General features: G+C 40.7%; 1 pseudogene; it reads left to right on the forward strand.

Annotated features, from left to right (window-relative positions):
* Window positions 1–450: 450 nt before the first annotated feature.
* Window positions 451–5,295, forward strand: LOC135672104 (phytosulfokine receptor 1-like; annotated as a pseudogene).
* Window positions 5,296–21,788: the final 16,493 nt, after the last annotated feature.

Here is a 21,788-nt window from a genome sequence, read left to right on the forward strand (position 1 = left end):
CACCATGAAGAATTAATGTGGATTGAGTTGATTCAAAAGTGACACATATTATTTTAGATTATTTTAATTTATTTAAAATTATTTCACTTTTTTTTTTTGTAATATGCATATCGCAATATCTTAAATACGTAGTTCCCAATTTATCAGTGACTCCAAAGTACTATAATAGAAAGATCCAAGTTTGCATAATTGAATGCAAAATCCTAAAGCTAACATCTCATTAACTTTCTCATGCATAGAATTAGAATGTATGCATCTGAGTAATGTAGTAAACACGTTATATATATGTATATATATATATATATATATATATATATATACAGTTGTAATCCAAATGACTGTATGCATGTCTTCATCATTCAAACCATATAAACTCCCTCCTTCTTTCTCTCTCTCTCTCTCTCTCTCTCTCTCTCTCTCTCTCTCTCTCTCTCTCTCTCAGCCATTCAAATGGCAGAGACTTCATCAACGCTGATAGCCTTCTTCTTCCTCCTCTCCCTCGCCGTCATCACCGCAACTCTACCTTCCACTCTGATCGAAGAACTGAACAGGCCCCCGCCGCCGGAATTCACTGCACTCGTCTCCAACTGCGCCCGAGACCCGTCTCTCCGCTAATGCAACGCTGTGACCACTGACCTCGCCGGCATCTACAAGTCCACCGTCGTCGCTCGCCATCTCTGCGCTGAGTCCAGCAATCCGGACTGCAACTTCTCCTTCGCCAAGATCGACCTCCGGTCGCGCCCCCGCGTCGCACCTCTGTACCTCTCCTTCGCCTTCCTCTGGTCCTACTGCCCCTCCTCGATACGGACCATCGACCTCCCCAACAACTCCCTCCATGTCGCGTTCCCGTCGGATGTGCTCCGGTGCTCCCAGATCCAGTCCCTCGATCTGAGCCACAACCTGCTTGTTGGGGACGTTCCTTTGGTGGGCCTCGCGAGCCTTGCGAACCTCTCCTTCTTGAACCTGTCTTACAATCAATTCTCCGGGTGCAACAGAGAAGGAGTCGAACTCTTCAGGAGGTTCGACTCGTCAAGCTTCATTCATTCGGGACTCCTGCCGGGGGATCACCGCCATAGTTCCGAGATCACGGCGACCATCTTGTTGCTGGTAGGAGTCTTGGTCTCAGTCCTGTCGGTGGTTGGCTTAATCGGCCGGCTGCTACTGCGTTAGAGGAGAGACAAGTTCACGACGGCAATGCTACTGAAAGCAACCAATGGGTTCTCGGAGACTCTGGTGAGGAAGGCGGACGGGGAAGACGTGTACATAGTAAGACTAAGAGATGGAGCAGAAATCGAGGTTCATGTGCAGAGAGGAAAGGCTTTTCGTAGCCAACGTTCGGCGAAGAGTGCAGGATTCTTGCGCAACTGAGGCACAAGAACGTAGCCAAGGTGATCGGGTGGTGCGATCGGAGGGATATGCAAGCTGTAGTGACGGAAGGCGTCCATGTCCGGAGCGTGGAGGAGTGGTTGGTGGTGGCTCCGCCATGGAAGCAAAGGCTGAAGGTGATGATGGGGGTCATGGACGGCATCTGCTACCTCGACGAACACTGGCCTCGCGTTGGGTACGACCTGAGGACCAGAAGCGTATTGCTGAGGGAAGACATCGGGCCTTCGATCTGCAAGTTCAAGGTCGATTTCGAATCCACGAGTAAGCTGTTAGGACCCTTTTTCTAAGCTTTTGTATAATATTTATTGAGTCTGTTTGGTCCAGTTGTTTATTGAGTCGGTTTGGTTCAGTTAGAGTCAAGTAGAGGTTTATTTAATATTTATTTATTATTAGAATTCAAGTCCTGATGAACTCTGGGTGGAACTCTATAAATAGGGATGTAACTACTTCTTTTCAGTAATCTATGAAAAATAGTATTTTACGAGAATATACTTATGGAGTCCTTTCATGGCGACAATTAGATCTTGAAGGGGATGCTATACAGTGGTTTGACTGGTTTGAACATACTTATGGAGTCCTTTCATGGCGACAATTCAAAGAAGGACTACTGATCCGCTTCAGACCAACCGATTACGAGAATATTGACGGACAACTAGCAAAGATCTGACAAACCTCTACCATTCAGGAGTACCAAACCAGGTTTGAAATGTTATATAATCAAACTCATGATTGGTCTCAAAAATAGCTATTGAGGACCTTCATTGAGGGCTTGAAGCCGGAGATCCGAGGAGAAGTTAAAGCGCGACAACCGTATACGCTTATGGCAGCCATCTCTTTCGCACGACATCAAGAGGAGCAATTGAACCATGAAGCTCGGAGGACTAGGGTCGCTCCTCAACCAATAATATTGAAGCCCTCAGCCCCTCCTACTGTCGACCAAGTCCCTACACCAAAGAAGTTAACAAGAGAAGAGCTTCGGGAGCGATATGTGAAGGGGTTATGTTGGCATTGTGACAAGCCGTGGAGCCGTGAGCATCGCTGTAGTAAAGGGGGATTTCTTATGATTGAACCGATAGAAGAAGAGGTCATTGAACATCCAGAAGAGAGCCTTGAACATGAAGAAGAAGATACAGAAGAAGAGCCACAACCGACCGAAGTTACGGTACATACACTAGCTGGCTACTCAAACCCGCAAACGATGAAAGTTGGAGGCCTTCTCAAACAACAACCGATCACTATTCTCATCGACACGGACAGCACTAATAACTTTCTAAACAGTAAGGTTGCTGTCCATATGAACTTACCTATTGAGAATTGCAACAGGTTTGTTGTTAAGGTCGCCAACGGACGGATTTTGAAGTGTGATCATAGGTGCCCGCAGGTGAAACTGTTGCTGCAGGACCAAGAGATAATTACAGATTTCTTCCTCCTCCCTCTTGATGATCCTGAGGCCATACTCAGAATTAATTGGTTGATGACATTAGGTGATATTTCTTGGAATTTTATGCAACTAATTATAAAATTTTACAGTAAGGAGAAACAGGTGATACTGCACGGGAAACGTGAGGGCGACATAACGATGATTTGCACACAACAAATGGAGAAGGTTTTGCATAAAGCATACAGGGGCTTTTTGGTACAACTTGAGCAGCAAATTAAAGGAGAGCTAATAGAATTTGAAGATCCAAACCTATTTCCTTTGCTTGCTGAATTTTTATATATATTTGATGAGCCGCATAACCTACCTCTTACTCGTCGGCATGATCATTGTATAATGATTTTTTAAGTCAAATCTCCAACAAATACTCAGCCATATCGGTATCCACATCTCCAGAAGGATGAAATAGAAAGAATTGTAAAAGAGATGCTTGAAACAGGAGTTCTTCGGCCAAGTTGCAACCTCTACTCTTTACCGGTGCTACTTGTATGCAAGAAGGACGGAACATGGCGAATATGCGTTGATTACCGAGCTCTCAATGGCATAACCATCAAGGATAAATGCCCTATTCCAGTAGTAGATGAATTGCTAGATGAAAGGAAGCATAAATCTTTACAAAGCTGGACCTTCGATCCGGGTATTATCAAATACGAGTGTATGAAGAAGTCATACCGAAAACCGCCTTTCGAACACACAACGGCCACTACAAATTTTTACTTTCTTCAACAAAAGGTGAAATATCTTGGGCATATAATATCAGAGGAAGGTGTGACGGTGGACCCCTTCAAAATTGAAGCAATGCAAAACTGGCCTACCCCGAGGAACATAAAATTGCTACATAGCTTTTTGGGTTTAACAGGTTACTACCGTAAGTTCATGAAAAACTATGGAAAGATCAGTGCACCACTTACTTCCTTACTGGAAAAAGATGTCTCCCAATGGTCGGACAGAGCCTCCACTGCCTTCGACAAACTTAAGGCAGCCATACCGACGACGCCGGTGCTAGCGCTACCAGATTTCAACCGACCCTTCATCATTAAGGCCGATGCATCTGGAGACAGAATGGGAGACGTTCTCATGCAAGATGGTCGACCACTCACATACATTAGCAAGACATTGTCTCCCCCCTATCAAAACATGTTAACATATGATAAGGAGATGCTCGCCATTGTGCACGCAGCAACGAGGTGGAGATCGTACTTGATCAAGCGATACTTTCAAATCAAGACCGACCATAAAAGCCTAAAATATCTCTTAGAGCAGAAGATATCTTCCCCCAAGCAGTAAAAATGGGTAACAAAACTTCTTAGATTTGATTATGAAATAACTTACAAAAAGTGGAAAGAGAATGTTGTTGCAGATGCGTTTTCGCAGCTACCTGAGCAAGCTGAATTTTCGGTCGTTTTACTTCCATCCAGCGACTTCCTTGAGGATATTAAGATGGAATGGCAGGAAGATTCGGAGACTAGCAAGATAAAAAAAAAATTGGAGGAAGCACCAAGCTCCGTGGCTCATTACAATTGGGACTCAAACGAATTATACTATAAGGGTACTAAATTGAAAAGGAGTATGGCATATCACCCACAAATCGATGGCCAGACAGAAGTTGTAAATAGGTGCTTGGAGACAGCCCAAAGCCACCCACCAAATATGACTATCCAAGGAGAACTCCAGACCCAGCCAAGTGACATTATTGATCGATGGATCGTGACTCAACGACGACGACCCACTACTAAAGTGCTAATATAGTGGGTGAACCTACTAACAAAAGATGCCACTTGGGACAACTATGAGGACTTGAAGATCAAATTCCCAAAATTCATGAATTGTCAGCCTCGAGGACAAGGCTGATTTGAAGAGGGCGGGTCTGTTAGGACTCTAGCTAGGAGAGTCCTAATTGAGAAGGACATTCATGTAAAACCTACCTAAGACGACCCTATTAAAGAGGTGAAGAGGCCGGCTAGGGTTAGGAGGTTGTTTCTTAAAGAAGAATTAGGAGTTGTAAAGGAATAGGAGTCTTGAGTAGAAGTCTTATTAGGAGTTAGTTAGAAGTAGGAGTCTTGAATAGGAGTCCTATTAGGAGTTAGGGTTTAGAAACCCTATAAATAGCCATGTATTCCTCCTCTTTTGATAAGCAATAGATGAATCTTTTCTGCAGTCTTTGAGCAGCAACTTGGAGGGAGGAACCCCTATAGAGTTCCAAGGAGGCCGATCCCCTAAAGAGATCAACCCCAAGTCTAGAATCTGCAAGGGTTCTATCAGAAACAGGGTTCATAGATTGGGTGAGGCTGCAGTGTCCTGCACAGATCAAGGTGGTGGATGAGAAGATGAAGAAGCTCACTGCGGCTTCTTTCGAGCAAATCAAGCAGGTCACCGCCGTCGCCTTGGAGTGCACCGACGTATCAGCCAACGGATCGCCGACCATGAAGCACGTCTCGAGGATGCTTCGTAGAGCTTGTGTACCGTGTTAGGATCAAGAGCACTAAGAGGGGGGGGGGGGGGCGTGAATTAGTGCAGCGGAAATCTTTCAACGATAAAACACGTTCAAACGATAAAAACGATTTCGGTGTGAAAGTCGATCCTAAGATTACTTCAACTTAAGATCAAGCGAGATGACGTTAAAATCAATCTATGAAGGCAGTTTGTAGTTATGATGAAAGCCAGAATATAAGCACAAACTGAAATACGACGTTCGTACGAAGAAGCTGATTTACGTCTAAATGCTGATTCGTAAATCACTTGATAAGGCGAGATGCAGTTTAAGCAAGGATATAAAGGCAGTTTGCAGTTATGATTGAAATCAAAACGTAAATGCAAACTGAAATATGATGATCGTACGAAAAAACAGATTTACGTCTAAACGCTGATTCGGAAAGTACAAAGCTTGAAATCCGATCGTATATGCGCAGAAAGCAGTAAGCTTTAGAGGAGGTTTGCAGTAAAGATAATATACTCAAAGTAAATGCAAACCGAGATTTAGAGTGGTTCGGTCAATCTTGACCTACTCCACTTTTGGCTTCCTCCACCGACGAGGTCACCGACGTCAACTAGAGGCCTTCCTTCAAAAGGCGAAGGCCAACCACCCTTTTACAGTTTCACTCCTTTTGACGGGCTTAGGAGACAACCCTTACAGAATTTTCTCTCCTCTCTTTACAACTCAGAATTTGGAAGAACAGAGGGAGAAGAACTTTTGGCCTTTACAACAATTTTGAGCTCTAAGAATCACTGAAAAAGATCAAGATTTCGGTGTGTATTCTGTGTTTTCTTAGTGCTGAATCGGTGGGGTATTTATAGGCCCCAACCCAGTTCAAATTTGGAACTCAAAACTGTAAATTCTCGGAATTCCAGGATCAGGAGGTTGCACCTCCTGACTGGAGCAGTTGCACCGCCTGACAGAGCTCGAAGATTGAGCCTCTGGGCGGTGCCACCTCCTGTCAGGGGCGGTTGCACCTCTTGCCAGAGCTCGAAGACCGAGCTCAGGCGGTGCAACCTCCTGACTGAGGCGGTCGCACCGCTCAGCCAGTGCTCGGAGACCGAGCCCAAGCGGTGCCACCTCCTGCCAAGGGAGGTTACACCGCCCAGTCTCGCTCGGAGACTGAGCCCAGGCGGTGCCACCTCCAAGCTGGGGCGGTTGAACCGCCCAGTCTCGCTCGGAGACTTAGCCCAGGCGGTGCTACCTCCTGGCTTGGGCGGTTGCACCTCCCAACAGAAATCAGGGTCCGAATGGGTTGATTCATTCGGCCCAATTTGGGTTTTTCAAGGGCCCAATTGCCCCAAGATTAAGTTAATGGGATCACCTCCAATTTCCAACTTAATCATTGTGCTAACTACGATATTCCCCAAGACATTTACTGCAACTTGCTCCGGTGCGTCAATCGCTTCTTCCGGCGAGCTTCCGGCGAACTTCCGTCGATCATCCGATGAACCCTCGGTGATGCTCCTGCAGACTTCCGGCAAACTCCTGGACTTGCGACGATCCACTTGGTGAGTTCCGACTGTTAGGATCAAGAGCACTAAGAGGGGGGGGTGAATTAGTGCAGCGGAAATCTTTCAACGATAAAACACGTTCGAACGATAAAAACGATTTCGGTGTGAAAGCCGATTCTAAGATTACTTTCACTTAAGATCAAGGGAGATAATGTTAAAATCAATCTATGAAGGCAGTTTGCAGTTATGATGAAAACCAGAATATAAGCGCAAACTGAAATATGACGTTTGTACGAAGAAGCTGATTTACGTCTAAATGCTGATTCGTAAATCACTTGATTAGGCGAGATGCAGTTTAAGCAAGGATATAAAGGTAGTTTACAGTTATGATTGAAATCAAAACGTAAACGCAAACTGAAATATGATGATCGTACGAAAAACCAGATTTACGTCTAAACACTGATCCGGAAAGTGCAAAGCTTAAAACCCGATCGTATATGCGCAGAAAGCAGTAAGCTTTAGAGGAGGTTTGCAGTAAAGATAATATACTCAAAGTAAATGCAAACCGAGATTTAGAGTGGTTCGGTCAATCTTGACCGACTCCACTTTTGGCTTCCTCCACCGACGAGGTCACCGACGTCAACTAGAGGCCTTCCTTCAATAGGCGAAGGCCAACCACCCTTTTACAGTTTCACTCCTTTTGACGGGCTTAGGAGACAACCCTTACAGAATTTTCTCTCCTCTCTTTACAACTTAGAACTTGGAAGAACAGAGGGAGAAGAACTTTTGGCCTTTACAACAATTTTGAGCTCTAAGAATCATAGAAAAAGATCAAGATTTCGGTGTGTATTCTGTGTTTTCTTAGTGCTGAATGGGAGGGGTATTTATAGGCCCCAACCCAGTTCAAATTTGGAGCTCAAAACTGTCAATTCCCGGAATTCCAGGATCAGGCGGTTGCACCTCCTGACTGGAGCAGTTGCACCGCCTGGCAGAGCTCGAAGACTGAGCCTCTAGGCGGTGCCACCTCCGGTCAGGGGCGGTTGCACCTCCTGCCAGAGCTCGAAGACCGAGCTCAGGCGGTGCAACCACCTGACTGAGGCGGTTGCACCACTCAGCCAGTGCTCAAAGACCGAGCCCAGGCGGTGCCACCTCCTGTCAGGGGAGGTTGCACCGCCCAGTCTCGCTCGGAGACTGAGCCCAAGCGGTGCCACCTCCTGGCTGGGGCGGTTGCACCGCCCAGTCTCGCTCGTAGACTTAGCCCAAGCGGTGCTACCTCCTGGCTTGGGCGGTTGCACCTCCCAACAGAAATCAGGGTCCGAATGGGTTGATTCATTCGGCCCAATTTGGGTTTTTCAGGGGCCCAATTGCCCAAGATTAAGTTATGGGATCACCTGTCATTTCCAACTTAATCATTATGCTAACTACGATATTCCCTAAGACATTTACTGCAACTTGCTCCGGTGCGTCAATCGCTTCTTCCGGCGAGCTTCAGGCGAACTTCCGTCGATCATCCGATGAACCCTCGGTGATGCTCCTGCGGACTTCCGGCAAACTCCTGGACTTACGACGATCCACTTGGTGAGTTACGACTGTTAGGATCAAGAGCACTAAGAGGGGGGGGGTTGAATTAGTGCAGCGGAAATCTTTCAACGATAAAACACGTTCGAACGATAAAAACGATTTCGGTGTGAAAGCCGATTCTAAGATTACTTTAACATAAGATCAAGCGAGATGACGTTAAAATCAATCTATGAAGGCAGTTTGCATTTATGATGAAAACCAGAATATAAGCGCAAACTGAAATACGACGTTCGTACGAAAGAAGCTGATTTACGTCTAAATGCTGATTCGTAAATCACTTGATTAGGCGAGATGCAGTTTAAGCAAGGATATAAAGGCAGTTTGCAGTTATGATTGAAATCAAAACGTAAACGCAAACTGAAATATGATGATCATACGAAAAAACAGATTTACGTCTAAATGCTGATTTGGAAAGTGCAAAGTTTGAAACCCGATCGTATATGCGCAGAAAGTAGTAAGCTTTAGAGGAGGTTTGCAGTAAAGATAATATGCTCAAAGTAAATGCAAACCAAGATTTAGAGTGGTTCGGTCAATCTTGACCTACTCCACTTTTGGCTTCCTCCACCGACGAGGTCACCGATGTCAACTATAGGCCTTCATTCAATAGGCGAAGGCCAACCACCCTTTTACAGTTTCACTCCTTTTGACGGGCTTAGGAGACAACCCTTACAGAATTTTCTCTCCTCTCTTTACAACCCAGAACTTGGAAGAACAGAGGGAGAAGAACTTTTGGCCTTTACAATAATTTTGAGCTCTAAGAATCACAGAAAAAGATCATGATTTCGGTGTAAGTTCATGCTCTTTCAGTGCTGAATGGGTGGGGTATTTATAGGCCCCAACACAGTTCAAATTTGGAGCTCAAAACTGTCAATTCCCGGAATTTCGGGATTAGGCGGTTGCACCTCCTGACTGGAGCGGTTGCACCTCCTGGCAGAGCTCGAAGACTGAGCCTCTGGACGGTGCCACCTCCTGTCTGGGGCGGTTGCACCTCCTGCCAGAGCTCGAAGACCGAGCTCAGGCGGTGCAACCTCCTGACTGAGGCGGTTGCACCGCTCAGCCAGTGCTCGGAGACCGAGCCCAAGCGGTGCCACCTCCTGTCAGGGGAGGTTACACCGCCCAGTCTCGCTCGGAGACTGAGCCCAGACGGTGCCACCTCCTGGCTGGGGCGGTTGCACCACCCAGTCTCGCTCGGAGACTTAGCCCAGGCGGTGCTACCTCCTGGCTTTGGCGGTTGCACCTCCTAGCAGAAATCAGGGTCTGAATGGGTTGATCCATTCGGCCCAATTTGGGTTTTTCAGGGGCCCAATTGCCCCAAGATTAAGTTAATGGGATCACCTCCCATTTCCAACTTAATCATTGTGCTAACTACGATATTCCCTAAGACATTTACTGCAACTTGCTCCGATGTGTCAATCGCTTCTTCCGGCGAGCTTCCGGCGAACTTCCGTCGATCATCCGTTGAACCCACGGTGATGCTTCTGCGGACTTCCGGCAAACTCATGGACTTGCGATGATTCACTTGGTGAGTTCCGACGAGCTTCTTTTGGCAAGCTTATGGACTTCTCGGATTTGTTCCCGCAGAACCTCCGACGACTGTCCGAACTTCCGTCGAACTCTCGAACTCCCAACGTGATCATTGTCTTGACTCCGGCGCAACTCCTGCTGCATGTCTTTCTTCTATCATAGTTAATCCTGCACACTTAAAACAAAACTTCGATCGAGACAATTAATCCTAAGTAATTAACCAAGTTGTCCGGCATGTCATTGGTCCCTCGACGCTTCGTCCGATTCTTCGGCGCATCGGCCAGTTGACTCCGCAACTCCGATATCCTTGGCACAATACCCGCTCTTCTTGGCCCGATGCCCGAGTCCATGGTCCGAAGCCTTCTATCGATACGTCGACCGATCCACCGGCCCGACGTCCAATCTTCTGACATGTTCCTCCGGCACAATATGATTTTCCTGCTTTAATTGTCTTATCCTGATCAAAGCATCCTGCGTCACTCAAAACGCAGATTAAATCATAAACATATATCAAGTAGTTTCATCATCAAAATACGAGATTCAACAATCTCCCTCTTTTTGATGATGACAACCACTTGATGACGGAGTTAAACTTAACTCCCGGAGTTTGAACAAACTCCCCCTATCAATATGCCATATTGATAGAACCTTGAGTTCAAACTGAATTCAAGTCATTGCAATATTCATCATGAATACTTGCAACACGTCATCCTGAACTTATGCATAAACTTATGCATAACATCATACTTCTCCCCCTTTGTCATCAACAAAAAGGAGAAGTACAACTATTCTTGTGTTTGGAATATTAGTTTAACTCATTGCATGAAAAACATAATATCAAGTTTTATCATCATGCAAGTTTGCTATTATCAAATATCAAGTTGTAAAATTGCGATGTAAGCTTTTGATATCATAACGCAAACATTTCAAGTGTTTATCAATTGTAGCATTTCATCACATGGTAAGATATCAACGCATAAAATTACGATACAAGTTCTTGATATCTTAATGCATGATGCAAATATGGCATAATGCAAGTTTGGCAATCATAGCATCAATTCATATATCTCTTGATGATGCAAGCATTGCAAATATGGTAATCATATCAATTCGTATATCTCTTGATGATGCAAGCATAGCATCAGTGTTCATAGCATCAATTCATATATTTCTCCCCCTTTGTTATCAACAAAAAGGAGAACGATATAAGCAAATTTTAAGCATAAGTGCTTGTAATTATTCATGTCATAACTAGGTTCATGTCATTTTCCAACAGTGAGTGATAGGATATCAATAATACAAACATCTCAAGGAAAACATGACATGGAGATAGCTTTGAAAACTTCTTCCATTGTATTTGTTATTTTCTTTTTGCATGAAGGAGGAAAGCTATATCTGAGCTTACTCGAATGAAGTTAAAATCGATAAGATATTAAAGCACGCTTCATTTTTACAAGTATCAAGATATGTATGTGAATCAAATCCTTGTACGTAAAAATGACTTCCTTTTTCAAGAAGGAATTTATAAGCAGGAATCATTTCATCAAATCCATTTCTCAAAACAAAATATTGTTCACATGATAAGTGTATGAGAGATGTATTTGCTAGTTGATTCCATATGTCAAAAATCAATGATATGAATTAAACTTGATATGACATATGCTTATTAAGTCTGGAAGAGGATAATTCGAAAATCCAATTGTTAAGATACCAATAGTTAAGAGAATCCGAAAATGAAATTAAGACTTTCATGCATTCGAACAAGGTTGTGCTATTGATTTTTAAATACAATCATGAGGACAAAACATGCTTATTATCATGGAAATTTTTGTATCCAAAGCACATAATTTTCAACCTGTTATTTAGGCATGTAATTGTGTAAAATCATCATGGCAATCGAGTGATTTGATCATTCAATCAAGAAAGTCCAAAAATTAATTTTAACAAGTTCAATCATTCAGACATATTTTTGCCATAGTTTTTCAAATACAATCATGAAGATAAGACATACTCATCATAGTAGTACGATAGCAAGTTTACAATATACAAGCTAGCAAAAAATTTTCAACATTTTAAGACACGCAAGCTAGCAATTTTCTCTTTGAGATATGCACATTAGCAACTCTTTCTCCCCCCTATGTCAGTGGCAAAAAGAAGGGAAGACCCTTTACATTAATTTCCAAATCATGACAAATGTAGGTTTCAATCTTATTTGTGCATCATTATATTTTCAAATTCGAATATGCATAATTTCAAAAACCTTATATTTCATTCATGCATGATACTGAATAAATCAATCAATATTATGAGCATATTATATATGATACTTAAATTTTTAACTATTTATCAACATTTTAATCATGATACCAAACATTCATCATTTAGAGTATTCATGACATTAAATCAACATTTATAATACATCATTTTAGTAACAACTCATAGCATTTTAAATCATCATATGCAATACATCACATCATAATTAAAAAGCTCAAGTATTGCATGGATCATTGCAAATCATAAATGCTTCATATCATGATGGTATCAATTTTGTCAAATTATATCCTACCATGCATGATCATAACTTTTCATTTGTATACATCAAAATAAATTAATGAATATTTCATGTATTCATATCATCACATAAGGAATATCAAGAAGAATTGGTAATGAGATTTATGAATCATGTAGACAAATTATGAATATTAAGAGACATATTATGATTCTTTTTAGATAACTCAAATAGCAAAAAGAAAGAATCATAGTAAGTTATTTTGATTTATAAAAAGAATTCTCAAGTTATAATTCCAAGAAATCACGATTCATTTCAATAAATTTCAATAAGAACACAAAGTAGGTGATCTTGATTCATAAATGATTTCAAGTTATAAATCATGGGAAATTAAGATCATGATTTCGATAAAACCCATTAAATTCAAATCATCAAAATCTCAACATTACTTTCAAGAGATTCAAAATGGCATAGATAATTTTATTAATCTCTTAGTGAAAAAGTCAATAAGGTAGAGAAAAATAAATTTTCAAGAAAAATACTTTTCTCTTTTTAGTTGTTTTAATTCATATGATTTTATTTCATCTATGCCAAACATGTAGCATGTTTTAAAATCGAAAGTGCAAGTTTTATTATGACAAAGATCAATAAGGCACTTTCCTTACCGTGAAAATCGAAAATCGCAAGATTCATCATCCATAATTATAAAACCAATAAACACGATTTTTAAAATCTCATGCATAGAATAAAATCATGGTATCAAAACATCATTATATCATCAAGCATGATTTCATATTTTCAATCAAAATCATTTTGTTTGTTTATCATAAAATATGTATTTTTCATGATTATTTTCAGAACTACTAGCATGATCATAAATTTTACATTTTCATCGTATATAAACAAGTAATTTTCAAGAAAATTAATTCTATACTAAAAAAGAAAATTCATTATGAAGAGCATCATGTAATTTCAAAATAAATTAAGGGGTTTTTTATTACCTCATCGTTGAATGTCGTTAAGGCGTAGTTTGCCACCTCGCCTTCTTCATTTTCTCCTCGTCTTCGGAGGAGCTCGATTCATCCCACTTTATGTTCTTCTTCTTTGGCCTCTTCCTTCGTTCAAGTTTATTGTTTATTTTAGATTTTTGTTTAATAACCTTATTAAGATTTAGTGTTCGAAGTTCGAGTTCATCATTGTCCTCATCACTTGAGTCATCGCTCAAGTGGTATTCATTTGTCCGGAGTTCCAAATCCTTCCTGTTCTTTGGAAGGTGATTTTGTTCATCATGTTCATCATGTACATTGTGCACCATTTCATATGTCATCAATGAACCAATTAGTTCTTCAAGTGGTAAGTTGTTTAGGTTTTTAGCTTCTTGTATTGCAGTTACTTTTGAATCCCACTTCTTAAAAAGAGAACGCAAAATCTTGTTTACGAGTTCAAAATTCGAAAAACATTTTTTAAGAGCTCTTAAACTATTGACAACATCCATGAAACGGGTGTACATGTCGCCTATAGTCTCGCTTGGTTGCATTCGAAAAAGCTCAAAATCATGCAATAAAATGTTAACTTTCGAGTCTTTGACTCTACTAGTTCCCTCGTGCGTGATTTCAAGTGTTCGCCAAATGTCAAAAGCCATTTCGCACGTAGAAATCTGATTGAACTTATTTTTGTCCAAAGCGCAAAATAAGGCATTCATAGCCTTTGCGTTTAAAGAAAAATACTTCTTCTCCAAATCCGACCATTCGTTCATCGGTTTAGAGGGAAGTTGAAAACCGTTTTCAACGATATTCCACAAATCCAAATTCATAAAAATAAGAAAGATCCTCATTCAGGTCTTCCAATAGGTGTAGTCCGTCCCATTGAACATGGGTGGACGTGTAATAGAATGGCCCTCTTGGTTTTCGGCGTATGCCATCTCTCTTTGGTTTTAATCCGTTAGAGAGTTAACCCCGCTCTAATACCAATTGTTAGGATCAAGAGCACTAAGAGGGGGGGGGGGTGAATTAGTGCAGCGGAAATCTTTCAACGATAAAACACGTTCGAACGATAAAAACGATTTCGAAGTGAAAGCCGATTCTAAGATTACTTTAACTTAAGATCAAGCGAGATGACGTTAAAATCAATCTATGAAGGCAGTTTGCAGTTATGATGAAAACAAGAATATAAGCGCAAACTGAAATATGACGTTCGTACGAAGAAGCTGATTTACGTCTAAATGCTGATTCGTAAATCACTTGATTAGGCGAGATGCAGTTTAAGCAAGGACATAAAGGCAGTTTGCAGTTATGATTGAAATCAAAACGTAAATGCAAACTGAAATATGATGATCGTACGAAAAAACAGATTTACGTCTAAACGCTGATTCGGAAAGTACAAAGCTTGAAATCCGATCGTATATGCGCAGAAAGCAGTAAGCTTTAGAGGAGGTTTGCAGTAAAGATAATATGCTCAAAGTAAATGCAAACCGAGATTTAGAGTGGTTCGGTCAATCTTGACCTACTCCACTTTTGGCTTCCTCCACCGACGAGGTCACCAATGTCAACTAGAGGCCTTCCTTCAATAGGCGAAGGCCAACCACCCTTTTACAGTTTCACTCCTTTTGACGGGCTTAGGAGACAACCCTTACGGAATTTTCTCTCCTCTCTTTACAACTCAGAACTTAGAAGAACAGAGGGAGAAGAACTTTTGGCCTTTACAACAATTTTGAGCTCTAAGAATCACAGAAAAAGATCAAGATTTCGGTGTGTATTCTGTGTTTTCTTAGTGCTGAATGGGTGGGGTATTTATAGGCCCCAACCCAGTTCAAATTTGAAGCTCAAAACTGTCAATTCCCGGAATTCCGGGATCAGGCGGTTGCACCTCCTGACTGGAGCGGTTGCACCGCCTGGCAGAGCTCGAAGACTGAGCCTCTAGGCGGTGCCACCTCCTGTCAGGGGCAGTTGCACCTCCTGCCAGAGCTCGAAGACCGAGCTCAGGCGGTGCAACCTCCTGACTGAGCCGATTGCACCGCTCAGCCAGTGCTCGGAGACCGAGCCCAGGCGGTGCCACCTCCTGTCAAGGGAGGTTGCACCGCCCAGTCTCGCTCGGAGACTGAGCCTAGGCGGTGCCACCTCCTGGCTGGGGTGGTTGCACCGCCCAGTCTCGCTCGGAGACTTAGCCCAGGCGGTGCTACCTCCTGGCTTGAGCGGTTGCACCTTCCAGCAGAAATCAGGGTCCGAATGGGTTGATCCATTCGGCCCGATTTGGGTTTTTCAGAGGCCCAATTGCCCCAAGATTAAGTTAATGGGATCACCTACCATTTCCAACTTAATCATTGTGCTAACTACGATATTCCCTAAGACATTTACTGCAACTTGCTCCGGTGTGTCAATCGCTTCTTCCGGCGAGCTTCCGACGAACTTCCGTCAATCATCCGTTGAACCCTCGGTGATGCTTTTGCGGACTTCCGGCAAACTCCTGGACTTGCGATGATTCACTTAGCGAGTTCCGATGAGCTTCTTTTGGCAAGCTTATGGACTTCTCGGATTTGTTCCCGTAGAACCTCCGACGACTGTCTGAACTTCCGTCGAACTCTCGAACTCCCAACGTGATCATTGTCTTGACTCCGGCGCAACTCCTGCTGCATGTCTTTCTTCTATCGTAGTTAATCCTGCACACTTAAAACAAAACTTCGATCGAGACAATTAATCCTAAGCAATTAACCAAGTTGTCCGGCATGTCATTGGTCCCTCGACGCTTCGTCCGATTCTTCGGCGCATCGTCCTCTCCTGCAGCCTATTGCCCAATCGGCCAGTTGACTCCGCAACTCCGATATCCTTGGCACAATACCCACTCTTCTTGGCCTGATGCCCGAGTCCACGGTCCGAAGCCGTCTGTCGATACGTCGACCGATCCACCGGCCCGACGTCCAATCTTCTGACATGTTCCTCCGGCACAACATGATTTTCCTACTTTAATTATCTCATCCTGAACAAAGCATCCTGCGTCACTCAAAACGTAGATTAAATCATAAACATATATCAAGTAGTTTCATCATCAAAATATGAGATTCAATACCGTCAAGCTTCTTTGGCAAGCTCATAGACTTCTCGGATTTGTTCCCGCAGAACCTCCGACGATTGTCCGAACTTCCGTCGAACTCTCGAACTCCCAACGTGATCATTGTCTTGACTCCGGCATAACTCCTGCTGCATGTTTTTCTTCCATCGTAGTTAATCGTGTACACTTAAAACAAAACTTCGATCGAGACTATTAATCCTAGGCAATTAACCAAGTTGTCCGGCATGTCATTGGTCCCTCGACGCTTCGTCCGATTCTTTGGTGCATCGTCCTCTCCTGCAGCCTATTGCCCAATCAGTTAGTTGACTCCGCAACTCCGATATCATTGGCACAATACCTTCTCTTCTTGGCCCGATGCCCGAGTCCACGGCCCGAAGCCTACTGTCGATACGTCGACCGATCCACCGGCCCGACGTCCAATCTTCTGACATGTTCCTCCGGCACAACATGATTTTTCAACTTTAATTGTCTCATCCTAATCGAAGCATCCTGCGTCACTCAAAACGCAGATTAATTCATAAACATATATCAAGTAGTTTCATCATCAAAATACGAGATTCAACAATCTCCCCCTTTTTTATGATGACAACCACTTGATGACGGAGTTAAACTTAACTCCCGGAGTTTAAACGAACTCCCCCTATCAATATGCCATATTAATAGAACCTTGAATTCAAACTGAATTCATGTCATTGCAATATTCATCATGAATACTTGCAACACGTCATCATGAACTTATGCATAACATGTCATGTCATCAACATACTTCTCCCTATTTGTCATCAACAAAAAGGAGAAGTACCACAATCAAGTGTTTGTGATATTGGTTCAACTCATTGCATGAAAAACATAATATCAAGTTTTATCATCATTCAATTTTGCTATTATCAAATATCAACATGTAAAATTGCGATGTAAGATTTTGATATCATAACGCAAACATTTCAAGTGTTTATCAATTGTAGCATTTCATCACATGGTAAGATATCAATGCGTAAAATTACGATACAAGTTCTTGATATCTTAACGCATGATGCAAACATGGCATAATGCAAATTTGGCAATCATAGCATCAATTCATATATCTCTTGATGATGCAAGCATTACAAATATGGCAATCATATTAATTCATATATCTATTGATGATGCAAGCATGGCATAATAATAGAATCAGTGTTCATAGCATCAATTAATATATTTCTCCCCCTTTGTCATCAACAAAAAGAAAAACGATATAAGCAAATTTTAAATATAAGTGCGATGCCATAAGCAGGTTCATGTCATTTTTTAACAAAGAGTGATAAGATACCAAATATTCAAACATCTCAAGGAAAACATGACATGGAGATAGCTTTGAAAACTTCTTCCATTTTATTTGTTATTTTCTTTTTACATGAAGGAGGAAAGCTATTTCTGAGCTTACTCGAATGAAGTTAAAATTGATAAGATATTAAAGCACGCTTCATTTTTACAAGTATCAAGATATGTATGTGAATCAAATCCTTGTGCGTAAAAATGACTTCCTTTTTCAAGAAGGAATTTATAAGCAGGAATCATTTCATCAAATCCATTTCTCAAAACAAAATATTGTTCACATGATAAGTGTATGAGAGATGTATTTGCTAGTTGATTCCATATGTCAAAAATCAATTATATGAATTAAACTTGATATGACATATGCTTATTAAGTCTGGAAGAGGATAATTCGAAAATCCAATTGTTAGGATACCAATAGTTAAGAGAATCCGAAAATGAAATTAACACTTTCATGCATTCGGACAAGGTTTTGCTATAGATATTCAATTACAATCATGAAGGTAAGGCATGCTCATCATCATGGTAGTACGATGGCAAGTTTACAATTTTAAGACACGCAAGCTAGTAATTTTGAGATGTTCAAGAAAGCAATTACTTTTCTTTTGAGAAGTGTAATTATTTTCTTTCTCCTTTTTTTGAATTATATGAGCTAGCAAATTAGCTTTCATGCATGTTTTGCTCCCCCTTTGTCATTGTCAAAAAGAAGGGAAGACCCTTTACGTTAATTTCTAAATTATGACAAAGGTAAATAGTATTGATGAAAATTCAAGTCTTGAATGTCAAAACAATTATTTAATCATGAATATTTCATCATTGGATGCATCATTATCATCATATATATTTTTAAAACATATAAACTCATTATTATATGATTCCAAATCATCATTCCTATTATTTCAATCATTGTTTCAATCATCTTTTGTAGCTTATCATGCACAATATGTCAAACCATCTAACATGATACAAACATTTATTTTCAAAGTATTTATCACTATTTTCATGTATGATAATAAAGTGTTCATGATACCGAACATTAAATCAATATTTTTTAAGTATTTATCACTTCATTTTGATCATGATACCAAACATTCAACATTTAGAGCATTCATGACATTAAATCAACATTTATAATACTTCATTTTAGCAACAACTCATAGCATTTTAAATCATGATTCACATCATATGCAATACATCACATCATAATTAAAAAGCTCAAGTATTGCGTGCATCATTGCAAATCATAAATATTTCATATCATGATGGTATCAATTTTGTTAAATTATAACCTACCATGCATGATCATAACTTTTCATTTGTATACATTAAAATAAATTAATGAATATTTCATGTATTCATATCATCACATAAGGAATATCAAGAAGAAAATAATTGGGTGATGAGATAAACCTTTCATGAATACAAAGAGTTGCATAAAAATCATATCATGAATACAAGGAATACAGGTCACAATCATTCAAGAGAAAAATCATCGTTCATTTTCAATTCATTCAATTTGACAAATCATGATCATGATTTTGATAAAACTCATTTCAAATTTAAATCATCAAAATCATTTTTATGGCTCACAAAATTTATAACATAAATAGATTCATGATTTCATTGATAATATATATTTTCCCCCTTTTTTAAGTGTTTCATCTTAAGTGATCGATTTCATTTTAGCATGCCTTTTCATTTATGTCAAATCAAAACATGCATCAATTTTTAAAGCCACTGTTATTATCATGAAAATCGATAATCCATAATTATCAAGAATCATCATACATAATTTCAAAAATATATACTCATTAATCATAACGTCAAATTAAACATGATTTAATATACTCAAAATCGAGAAATAACAATGGACATCAACATGATTATTATTTCATATTTTCAATCAAAATCATTTTGTTTGTTTATCATAAAATATGCAATATTATCATTTACTAGCATGATCATAATATTTTTTTAAAACATTAATTCTAAACTAAAAAAGAAAATACATCATGAAAGCATCAAGTAATTTCAAAATAAATTAGGGGGATTTCGAGTACCTCATCATTGAAAGTGATTAAGGCGTAGTTTGCCACCTCGCCTTTCTTGATTTTCTCCTCGTCTTCAGAGGAGCTCGATTCATCCCACTTTGTGTTCTTCTTCTTTGGCCTCTTCCTTCGTTCAAGTTTATTGTTTATTTTAGATTTTTGTTTAATAAACTTATTAAGATTTAGTGTTCGAAGTTCAAGTTCATCATTGTCCTCATCACTTGAGTCATCGCTCAAGTGGTATTCATTTGTCCGGAGTTCCAAATCCTTCCTGTTCTTTGGAAGGTGATTTTGTTCATCATGTTCATCATGTGCATTGTGCACCATTTCATATGTCATCAACGAACCAATTAGTTCTTCAAGTGGTAAGTTGTTTAGGTTTTTAGCTTCTTGTATTGCAGTAACTTTTGAATCCCACTTCTTAGAAAGAGAATGCAAAATATTGTTTACGAGTTCAAAATCCGAAAAACATTTTCCAAGAGCTCTTAAACTATTGACATCCGTGAAACGGGTGTACATGTCGCCTATAGTCTCGCTTGGTTGTATTCGAAAAAGCTCAAAATCATGCAATAAAATGTTAACTTTCGAGTCTTTGACTCTACTAGTTCCCTCGTGCGTGATTTCAAGTGTTCGCCAAATGTCAAAAGTCGTTTCGCACGTAGAAATCTGATTGAACTCATTTTTGTCCAAAGCACAAAATAAGGCATTCATAGCCTTTGCGTTTAAAGAAAAATACTTCTTCTCCAAATCCGACCATTCGTTCATCGGTTTAGAGGGAAGTTGAAAACCGTTTTCAACGATATTCCACAAATCCAAATTCATAGAAATCAAGAAAACTCTCATTCGAGTTTTCCAATAAATGTAGTCCAATCCGTTAAACAACGGTGGATGAACAACCGATAAGCCCTCTTGGTTTCAGGCATATGCTATCTCTCTTGGGTTTTAATCCGTTTGAGAGTTAACCCCGCTTTGATACCAATTGTTAGGATCAAGAGCACTAAGAGGGGGGGGGGTGAATTAGTGCAGCGGAAATCTTTCAACGATAAAACACGTTCGAACGATAAAAACGATTTCGGTGTGAAAGCCGATCCTAAGATTACTTCAACTTAAGATCAAGCGAGATGACGTTAAAATCAATCTATGAAGGTAGTTTGCAGTTATGATGAAAACCAGAATATAAGTGCAAACTGAAATACGACGTTCGTACGAAGAAGCTGATTTACCTCTAAATGCTGATTCGTAAATCACTTGATTAGGCGAGATACAGTTTAAGCAAGGATATAAAGGCAGTTTGTAGTTATGATTGAAATCAAAACGTAAACGCAAACTGAAATATGATGATCGTACGAAAAACCAGATTTACGTCTAAACGCTGATTCGGAAAGTGCAAAGCTTAAAACCCGATTGTAAATGCGCAGAAAGCAGTAAGCTTTAGAAGAGGTTTGCAGTAAAGATAATATGCTCAAGGTAAATGCAAACCGAGATTTAGAGTGGTTCGGTCAATCTTGACCTACTCCACTTTTGGCTTCCTCCACCGACGAGGTCACCGACGTCAACTAGAGGCCTTCCTTCAAAAGGCGAAGGCCAACCTCCCTTTTACAGTTTCACTCCTTTAGACGGGCGTAGGAGACAACCCTTAAGAATTTTCTCTCCTCTCTTTACAACTCAGAATTTGGAAGAACAGAGGGAGAAGAACTTTTGGTGTGTATTCTTTGTTTTCTTAGTGCTAAATAGGTGGGGTATTTATAGGCCCCAACCCAGTTCAAATTTGGAGCTCAAAACTGTCAATTCCCAGAATTCCAGGATCAGGCGGTTGCACCTCCTGACTGGAGCGGTTGCACCGCCTGGCAGAGCTCGAAGACTGAGCCTCTAGGCGGTGCCACCTCCTGTCAGGGGCGGTTGCACCTCCTGCCAGAGCTCGAAAACCAAGCTCAGGCGGTGCAACCTCTTGACTGAGGCGGTTGCACCGCTCAGCCAGTGCTCGGAGACCGAGCCC

This window comes from Musa acuminata, chromosome BXJ1-4 (assembly GCF_036884655.1).
Source record: "Musa acuminata AAA Group cultivar baxijiao chromosome BXJ1-4, Cavendish_Baxijiao_AAA, whole genome shotgun sequence".
Taxonomy (NCBI): Eukaryota; Viridiplantae; Streptophyta; class Magnoliopsida; order Zingiberales; family Musaceae; genus Musa; species Musa acuminata.